The following is a 7,397-nucleotide window of genomic DNA, read 5'->3' as shown; positions in this document are numbered from 1 at the left end:
GAGCCCCCCTGGGACCCCTGGAATCCCCATTCCTGGGCACTGGGACCCCCCCACATCTCCTTCTCCAGCTCCGGGACCCCCTGCACCCCCTTTCCCGGGGATCCTCCTCGCCCAGCCCCTGCACCCCCTGTTTCTGTCACCCCGGGGACCCCCGGACCCGCATTCCCGCCCAGCCCGGGGCACCGCACCCCCAGGCCTCCCTTTCCTGGGAAAGCCGAGCTGGGCACGGGGCTCTGCAGCCGCTCGGGGATTGATGATCACCCGAAGGAAAGGGAGAGCACAGGACAGAGCCGGAGCAGGAGATTGGCAATCAGGGATGGCAGTCCCAGCGCCCAGTCCAGCTCCGCCGGGGCCGGGAGCCGCAGCCGCAGGAGAAAATGGATCGGCGGCTGGCGGTGCTTGCCGGGCTTTGGGCCGAAGGCAGCGGGTTCCAGGCTGGCTTTGAGCGCAGGCCCCGGGAGTTGAGCACAGCCCGGCGCGGGGGTCCCGAAGTGCGTGGCCGAGGAGGGTCCCGGGGGATGCCAGGAGGGGATCCCGGGAAATTCCCTGGAATTCCGCCCGGCCCTCCCCCCGCGCTCCCTCGGGCACTTTCGCTTCCGCCTTCCCCGCCCTGTGCCGCCGGGATCTGCCCGGCGACTGGTGACGACACAGAAAACGCGCGCTGCCATTGGCGGGCAGGAAAGAGCGGCGCCAATGGCGGGGCCGGTGGAGGCCTTGGAGGCGGGGCCGGTGCTTTGGGCGGGGCCGCAGCGGAGCAGCGCGATGGCTCCAGCGCTGGGGCCGGGGCCGCTCCCGGTACCCCGGGGGGGCAGCGAGAGGTGAGCGGCACCCCCGGCACCGGGACTCTTTGATCGCCCATTCCGAAACAGCGAAAGTCCTCTAAACTCCCATTCCTGGGCGCGACGATCCTCCCGAACGCCCATTCCCGAGCGCGGGTTCCACCCTGCATCCCCTAATCCCGCACCAACAACCCCTGCACCCCTTTCCCGGCCATCTCCCCTCTCCCAACCCCCTGAGCCCCCTTTTCCTTGACCCGGATACCCCCTGGACCCCTATTCCTGCCTTTCTCAACACCCAGCCCCTCCTTTCCTCAACGCTGAGGACATCCGGGACCTCTATTCCCAGCTATCCCGGGTTTCCCCGCCTTGTGCTGGGAGTGGGGACACCGGAGACCCTTGGAGCTCCTTTTCCTGGATACAGGGACCCCCTTAACCCCACCCATTCCACCTCTACCCCTCCCAAGCATCTCCTTTTCTCAATGCTGGAATCCCGAAACCCTTTTCCAGGTTCTCCCAGTTTTCCCCGTTCCCCCTTTCTTCCACCCGTGATCCCCCAGTTCCCCCAAATCTCCGTGTCCCCCCAGTTCTCCTCTCGCTGCGGTCCCTGCTCGTGGCGCTGCCGGAGCCCGGCCCGGGCTTCCCCCGTTGGTGTCCGTGGGCTCCCTGGATGGGATCCCCTTCCAGCGCCGCCACAGCCGGGGCCGGGCGGGGCCGCGGCTGCCGGGAATGGCGGCCGGAGCCGAGGCGGGATCTGGGCACAGGCAGAGGCAGCACAAGGAGCGGCACCGGCACGGGGCCAGCAGGGAGCTGCAGATGCTGCAGGAGCGGCACAGCCAGAGCGGGGCTCAGCGCGGGGAGCCGGGCCTGGGGGATGTGTGCGCCTGCGATGGCAACTGTGGCACTGCCCTGGGGATCCCTGGGGCTGGGCCGGCATCTGGGGCACTGGGATGTGCATCCATGCGGATCCACGGGGCTGGGATGAGACTCTAAGTGTCTCCACCAGACTCTGGGGCTCTGTAGGGCTGGAATGGGGCTCTGTAGGGCTGTAGGGACACAATTCCGTGGGTCTCCGTGGGTCCAATCCCTCCCCAGGTCTCCACACGCTGCAGGAGGTTCCCAGCTGTGACCTCCTGTCCCACGGGATCAGCGGATCCGATGGGCTCGGCTCCTACGGGCGGGAATTCTCCATCTAGCTGGGATCGGGGGGATTCGCGGATGCCGAAAAGCTGGGAACAAGATGAGATTAAAGCTGAGGAATTACCAAACCCCCTGGGGCACACCCTCGGGGGGAATGTCTCTGGAAATATGCCAGTGATGGTGTCCTGGGGTGACAGTGCTTTGTATCCCAATCTTGTGTTTCTGTTCCCGTGCTCTCAGTTGTTTTGTCTAATTGCCGCGCCCCTCCCCCTTGCTGCTGCTTGCTGCTGCTGCGGGCTTTTGCCTGCTTTCTGCGTGCCTGCTGCTTTTTTGCCGCTTTTCTGCTTTTGCTTTTTTTTCTCATCCTCCTCCTTCCTTCTTCCCCTTCTCTGAAGACCATCAGAACCGGCTCTGGACCTTGATCTGGGAACGTCAAGGAACCCCTGCCCGGAGTGTGCATCTGTGAGAGAAGCTTGGCACCCTCCCCAGGAGAGACTGCCCAAGTTGTTCATCCTCTCTTGGACTGGTGAAATCATTTGTTATCATCTGGGGCTGATTTTTTTGTGTTGAGGAGTGTTTTTTTGTTGTCTCTTAATAAACAAGTTTATTCCACTTTTCCTCCCAGGAAATTCTTTCCGTACCCGGTGGTGGGAGGAGGAGTTGTGGGGGTCTGTTTTTTTTACGGGGCTCCTTTTGGAGATTTTCCCCTAATTTGTCCTAAACCAGGACAGATGGAAACAGAAGGGGAAGAAAACCATGGAAGTTCCCTAATGTAGTGCTCCGCCTGGGGTGTTCTGCCCAGTGTGGCAGACAGTGAGAAAGACTCCTAGGCTGCCACTCATCACAGCTCTCAGGGTTTTAGGTGAGAGACTTGCAGCAGATCCATTGGTGTGGGGAGTTCAGAGGGGTCCCTTAGCATTTTGTAGATCCCAAATATCTAATGGGGGGTCTCATTAGATTTGTGGAGATCCCTCTGACCACCCAGGATCTCCCTGAACATGCTGACGCTGCCTGTGCACAGTGAGAAGGTTCAGACCCAGCACAGGCTCCCAGCTTTTTCACCCAGGGGTCACCCAGGTACCCCCAAACCCTCCCGGGAACCCTCAACCACCTCCCCAGAACACCCCAACCTCCCCTGGGATCCAGAAAACATCCTTGGAACCCTCCAAAACCTCTCCAACAATGCAAAACCCAGTACAGAGCCCCCCAAACCCTCTCAGGACATCAAAATTTCTGCAGGACCTTCCAATACTCCTCCAGTATCACCTTGAGAAGGTTTATACCTGACATGGGGTCCAATCTCTGTCACCAGCAGATACCCCAAAACAGCCTTGGAAGGCCCAATTCAATCCCCGGGTTTGCCAAACACCCTCCTTTGCCACCCCTGAAACCCCCCAAAAACCACCGTGACCCCAAACAGCCCCCGGACCCACGAACTCCCCCAGGAGCTTCTCAGGAAGGTTTATACCCAGCACAGGGCCCCCACTGCCATCCCCTAGCCCCCAAATCCCCCCGGGACCCCCAACCCTCCCTGGGGCTCCACTGCCAGAATGAACTGGAGTGGTGTTGCCCTTTTAAGGGGAGTTCTAGAGGGGTTTGACTATAGGGGGCTCTTCAAGCGGTGATGGTGGAGAGAACCCCAAAACCCCACCCTGGGGGGCAAAACATTCCCTACAGGAGCTTGTAGTGGGCCTGCCCCTAAAAATGTCCCTTTAAGCCATCATGATCCCTCCTTAGGAGGGGCTTCTGGAGCTGCAGCCCCACAAACCTCCTAAAACCCTTGGAAAAAAACCCTGGTAGTGGTGGCATTCACTGAAAAAAACTTTAAAAGGAGAACAGCTCCTCTTCAATGGGGCCAAAATGCCCTTAAGCACCCTCAAAGAGGGACAGGATCCCATCCTCTGCTGGGGCTTCTCCGAGGCAGGAATGCCTTGTGCTGTGTGCAGCTGGGCAAGGGCAGCACAGGGCTGAAGGGTTCGTGTGCCACAGGCAGGCCGAGCTGGGGAGCCCTGAGGGCCCCATGGGAGAGGCGGGAATGGGGAATGGGGACAGGGAATGGGAATGGGACTAGAAATACGCATCAGGGACTGACAATAATACTGGGAATGGGGACAAGGAGGAAGAACTGGATCTGGGATACCAGACTGGGACTGGGACGGTGAATACGGGATTGAGACGGGGATTGGGACTGGGAATGGAAAGTGGGACTGGGAATGTGACAGTGAATCGGGATAGGGCCGGGAAATGGGACTGGGACCAGTAATGGGACTGGGACTGGTAACAAGGATCAGGAATGGAGAGAGGGAATGGGAACAGGGAAGGGGAATGAGAACGAAACTATAAGACAGAGACAGGGGATGGTACTGGGAAAGGGGATAGGGACCAAGAATGGCACCAGGAATGCTGGACTTGGACTGGGACTGGGATCAGGAGTGGAGAGAGGGACCAGGAATGGGGACAGGACTGGGAATGTGGACAGGGACTGGGAATGGGGACAGGACCAGGAATAGGAAGAGGGAATGTAGACAGGGATTGGGAATAGGGACAGGAACTGGTGTCCTGGATTAGGGCAAATTTGGGAGGAAACCTCCAAATGGAGTCCATCTGGAAGGCTAACCTAAACAGCCCACCCCCAACTGGTCCAACAAAAAATTTCCTTCAAGAAAAAGGGAAAAAACTGTTTATTCAACAAGCAAAGTGCCCACAAGCACAAAGAGAATAAACAATATCAGACAACAGAACCTCTTGCTGTTCTGAAGGAAGATTCCAAAATTGAGAATGTCCTTGCCATGGGTTGTAGCTCAGCTTGCCCAGTCTCTTATCAGTTCCTCTGGTGCTGGAAAATGCCATCCTGGGACCCAGTGGGGCACAGGTATGAGCTCTGGGAGTGGGAATGATCCTGAGAATTGGGACAGGGACTGAGAACGGGACGGGGAATACAGGACAGGAATGGGATGGAGGCCATGGTCTGGGAACAGGGACAGGGAACACAGGAGCGGAAATACGAGACAGGGCCTTGGAATGAGTCACAGAATGGGGACAGGGACCACGAGTTGGCCTTGGAGTACTGGACTGGGACAGGGATGGGTAAGACTGGACTGGGACTAGCAATGGCACCAGGAATGGGGACAGGGAGCAGGAATGGGACCAGGAATACGGGAGTGTTCCTGGGAATACGGTACTACAGGGATAGAGGACCTGGAATGGGATGGGCAATGGGAATATGGAAACAGGAGAGAGAAGATGGAAACAATAACTGGAGAGAGAATACGGGCTGGGGATTAGGAAGGTGGGTCCGGGACGGGAAACGGGAATACAAGATTGGCACTTGGAATATGGGAACGGGACAGGGAATATAGAAATGGAAATGGGGGACCAGCCAAGGGATCAACATTACAAAAATGAGAACAGGACAGGAAATATGGGACTGGGAATATGGAAACAGCATCAAGACACAACGGGACAGGAAATGAGAGTGGGAATGTGATTTGAAATGGGATGGGAGCAGAACAGCACCATGACTGGGGTGACACATGAACAGGCAGGTGGAAAGGGGAGGGACAGCGAGGAGAGAGAGATCCTGAACAGGGACACCAGGCACAGTGGGACAGTCCCAGGGCAGGGGGTCCTTGATCAGCTGCCCCTGAACCTCCTCAGGGTCTCCGAGTGCAGCCAGAGCCGCTCAGCCTGTGGAGCCCAAAGCCCTGAGCATGTCCTAATTTCCTGCCTGGAATCATCACATCCCTTCAATCCAGCACCGTCCACATCCCCTGGAAGATCACCCGGTGTCCCCATCCAGGTCTGTGTTAAAAACTTTTATTTTTACCCCGTTTTTGGGTATTTTGAAAAGACAAAGAGAATTGAAAAGAAAATCCCTGGCCACAGGGAGCCAGGAAGATGTGGAGCCCCGAGCCAGGTGTGTGCCCAACATGGATCACCTGCACCGCAGATCACCGGGGCTCTGCCCACTGGGGGTCACTGGGGATCATCCGGGGGGATCCTCCCATGGGGGATGGAGCTGGAGCAGCTCACGAAGCTCTTCCCGCACTCGAGGCACTTGCAGGAGTTCCCTCAGTGCTGGCTCCGTTAGTGTCAGGTCAAGGTTGAGCTGCTGGAGAAGCTCTTCCCAAACTGGGGACATTCGTGGGGCCTCTCTCTGGTGTGGATGTGCCGGTGACTGATGAAGTTGGCGTTTCGCTGAAAGCCCATCCCGCAGTCAGGGTAGCGGAAGGGCCTCTCATCCGTGTGAATCTGCTCATGCACAAGGAGATGGGAGCTGGTCTTAAACCTCTTCTTGCACTGGTCACACTCGTAGGGCCTCTCCCCGGTGTGGATGCTCCGGTGGGTGATGAGGTGGGAGTTATGCCTGAAGCCCATCCCGCAGTCGGAGCAGCAGAAGGGCCTCTCATCTGTGTGAATCCGCTGGTGCAGGAGGACACTGGAGCTGGTCTGAAACCTCTTCTTGAACTGGTCACACTCGAAGGATCTCTCCCCGGTGTGGCTCCTCTGGTGGACGATCATTTGGGATCTCCACCTGAAGCTCTTCCCACACTCCGAGCACTTGTGGGGATTCTCCCCATCCTGGGGCTGCTCAGGGTCCCCCAGCTCCGAGCTGCGGCCGCCTCCCCGGCCCGGGGTGGATCTTTCCTGCTCGGATCCCCGAGATCTGCGTTTGCAGCCCCTCCTCGTGCGGCATCTCCGCGGCTTTTCCTCCCCGTTGCGTTCCTGCGCCGCGGAGCCGCTCACAGCGTCCTCTCCCACCGGCTGCTGCCTGGATCCCTCCAGGGCCATCTCCGTCTCAGCTTCTGGCTCCTGCAAGATCCGAACACGCCCTGGCCCGCACAAAAACCCTCCCGGAGAGCCCCGCGATGGATTTGGGGTGAGCTCCCCGTCCCCGCTCACCTGCGGGTTCCAGGGGGGATCTTCCTCCTGCTTTTCGTCTTCCTCCTCCTCCTCTGTCCCTCGTGTTCCCGCTCCGCCTCTTCTTGGCGCTCCTGCCTTTCTTCTTCCTCTTCTTCTTTCTCCTTCTCTGTCCCTCTTCTTCCTCCCGCTCCTCTTCCTCCCGCTTCTCTCTTTCTCTTTCCCTTTCCTCTTCCTCTGTCCCTCCTCTTCCTCCCGCTCCTCCTCCGCTCCCAGACCGGCCCGGGCGGTGCCGACACCCAAAAGCAGCCGCGCTCTGCCCTGGGGGGGTTCCAAAGCGGCACCGGCAGCGATCCCGGGAGCAGCGGGCAGGAATCGGGAGCGCTTTCCCTCCCAGTCTGGCTCTTACTGGGAGCACTGGGAGGGAACTGGGAGCAAACAGCGCCCGGACGCGGCTGCAGCCGGCGAGGGGCGGGGCCGAGCCACGGGCCGTGGTTATGCAAATCTGTGAGGGATCGCGAGCTGTGATTGGCGGGCGGGAACAGGGCGGGGTTTGCCCTCAGACGTGAGGGGAGCGGGATCCGGAGCGATGGCGGCGGCGTCCGGTGAGAGGGGACAGGG

General features: G+C 59.3%; 1 pseudogene; it reads right to left on the bottom strand.

Moving 5' to 3' along the window:
- Positions 1-5,709: 5,709 nt before the first annotated feature.
- Positions 5,710-7,397, bottom strand: part of LOC134563112 (zinc finger protein 345-like) — a 147,136-nt pseudogene continuing 145,448 nt past the window's right edge.

This window comes from Prinia subflava, chromosome 33, assembly GCF_021018805.1.
Source record: "Prinia subflava isolate CZ2003 ecotype Zambia chromosome 33, Cam_Psub_1.2, whole genome shotgun sequence".
Lineage (NCBI taxonomy): Eukaryota > Metazoa > Chordata > Aves > Passeriformes > Cisticolidae > Prinia > Prinia subflava.
The sequence above is the reverse complement of the archived record's forward strand: the minus strand, read 5'-3'. Positions and strand labels throughout refer to the sequence as shown.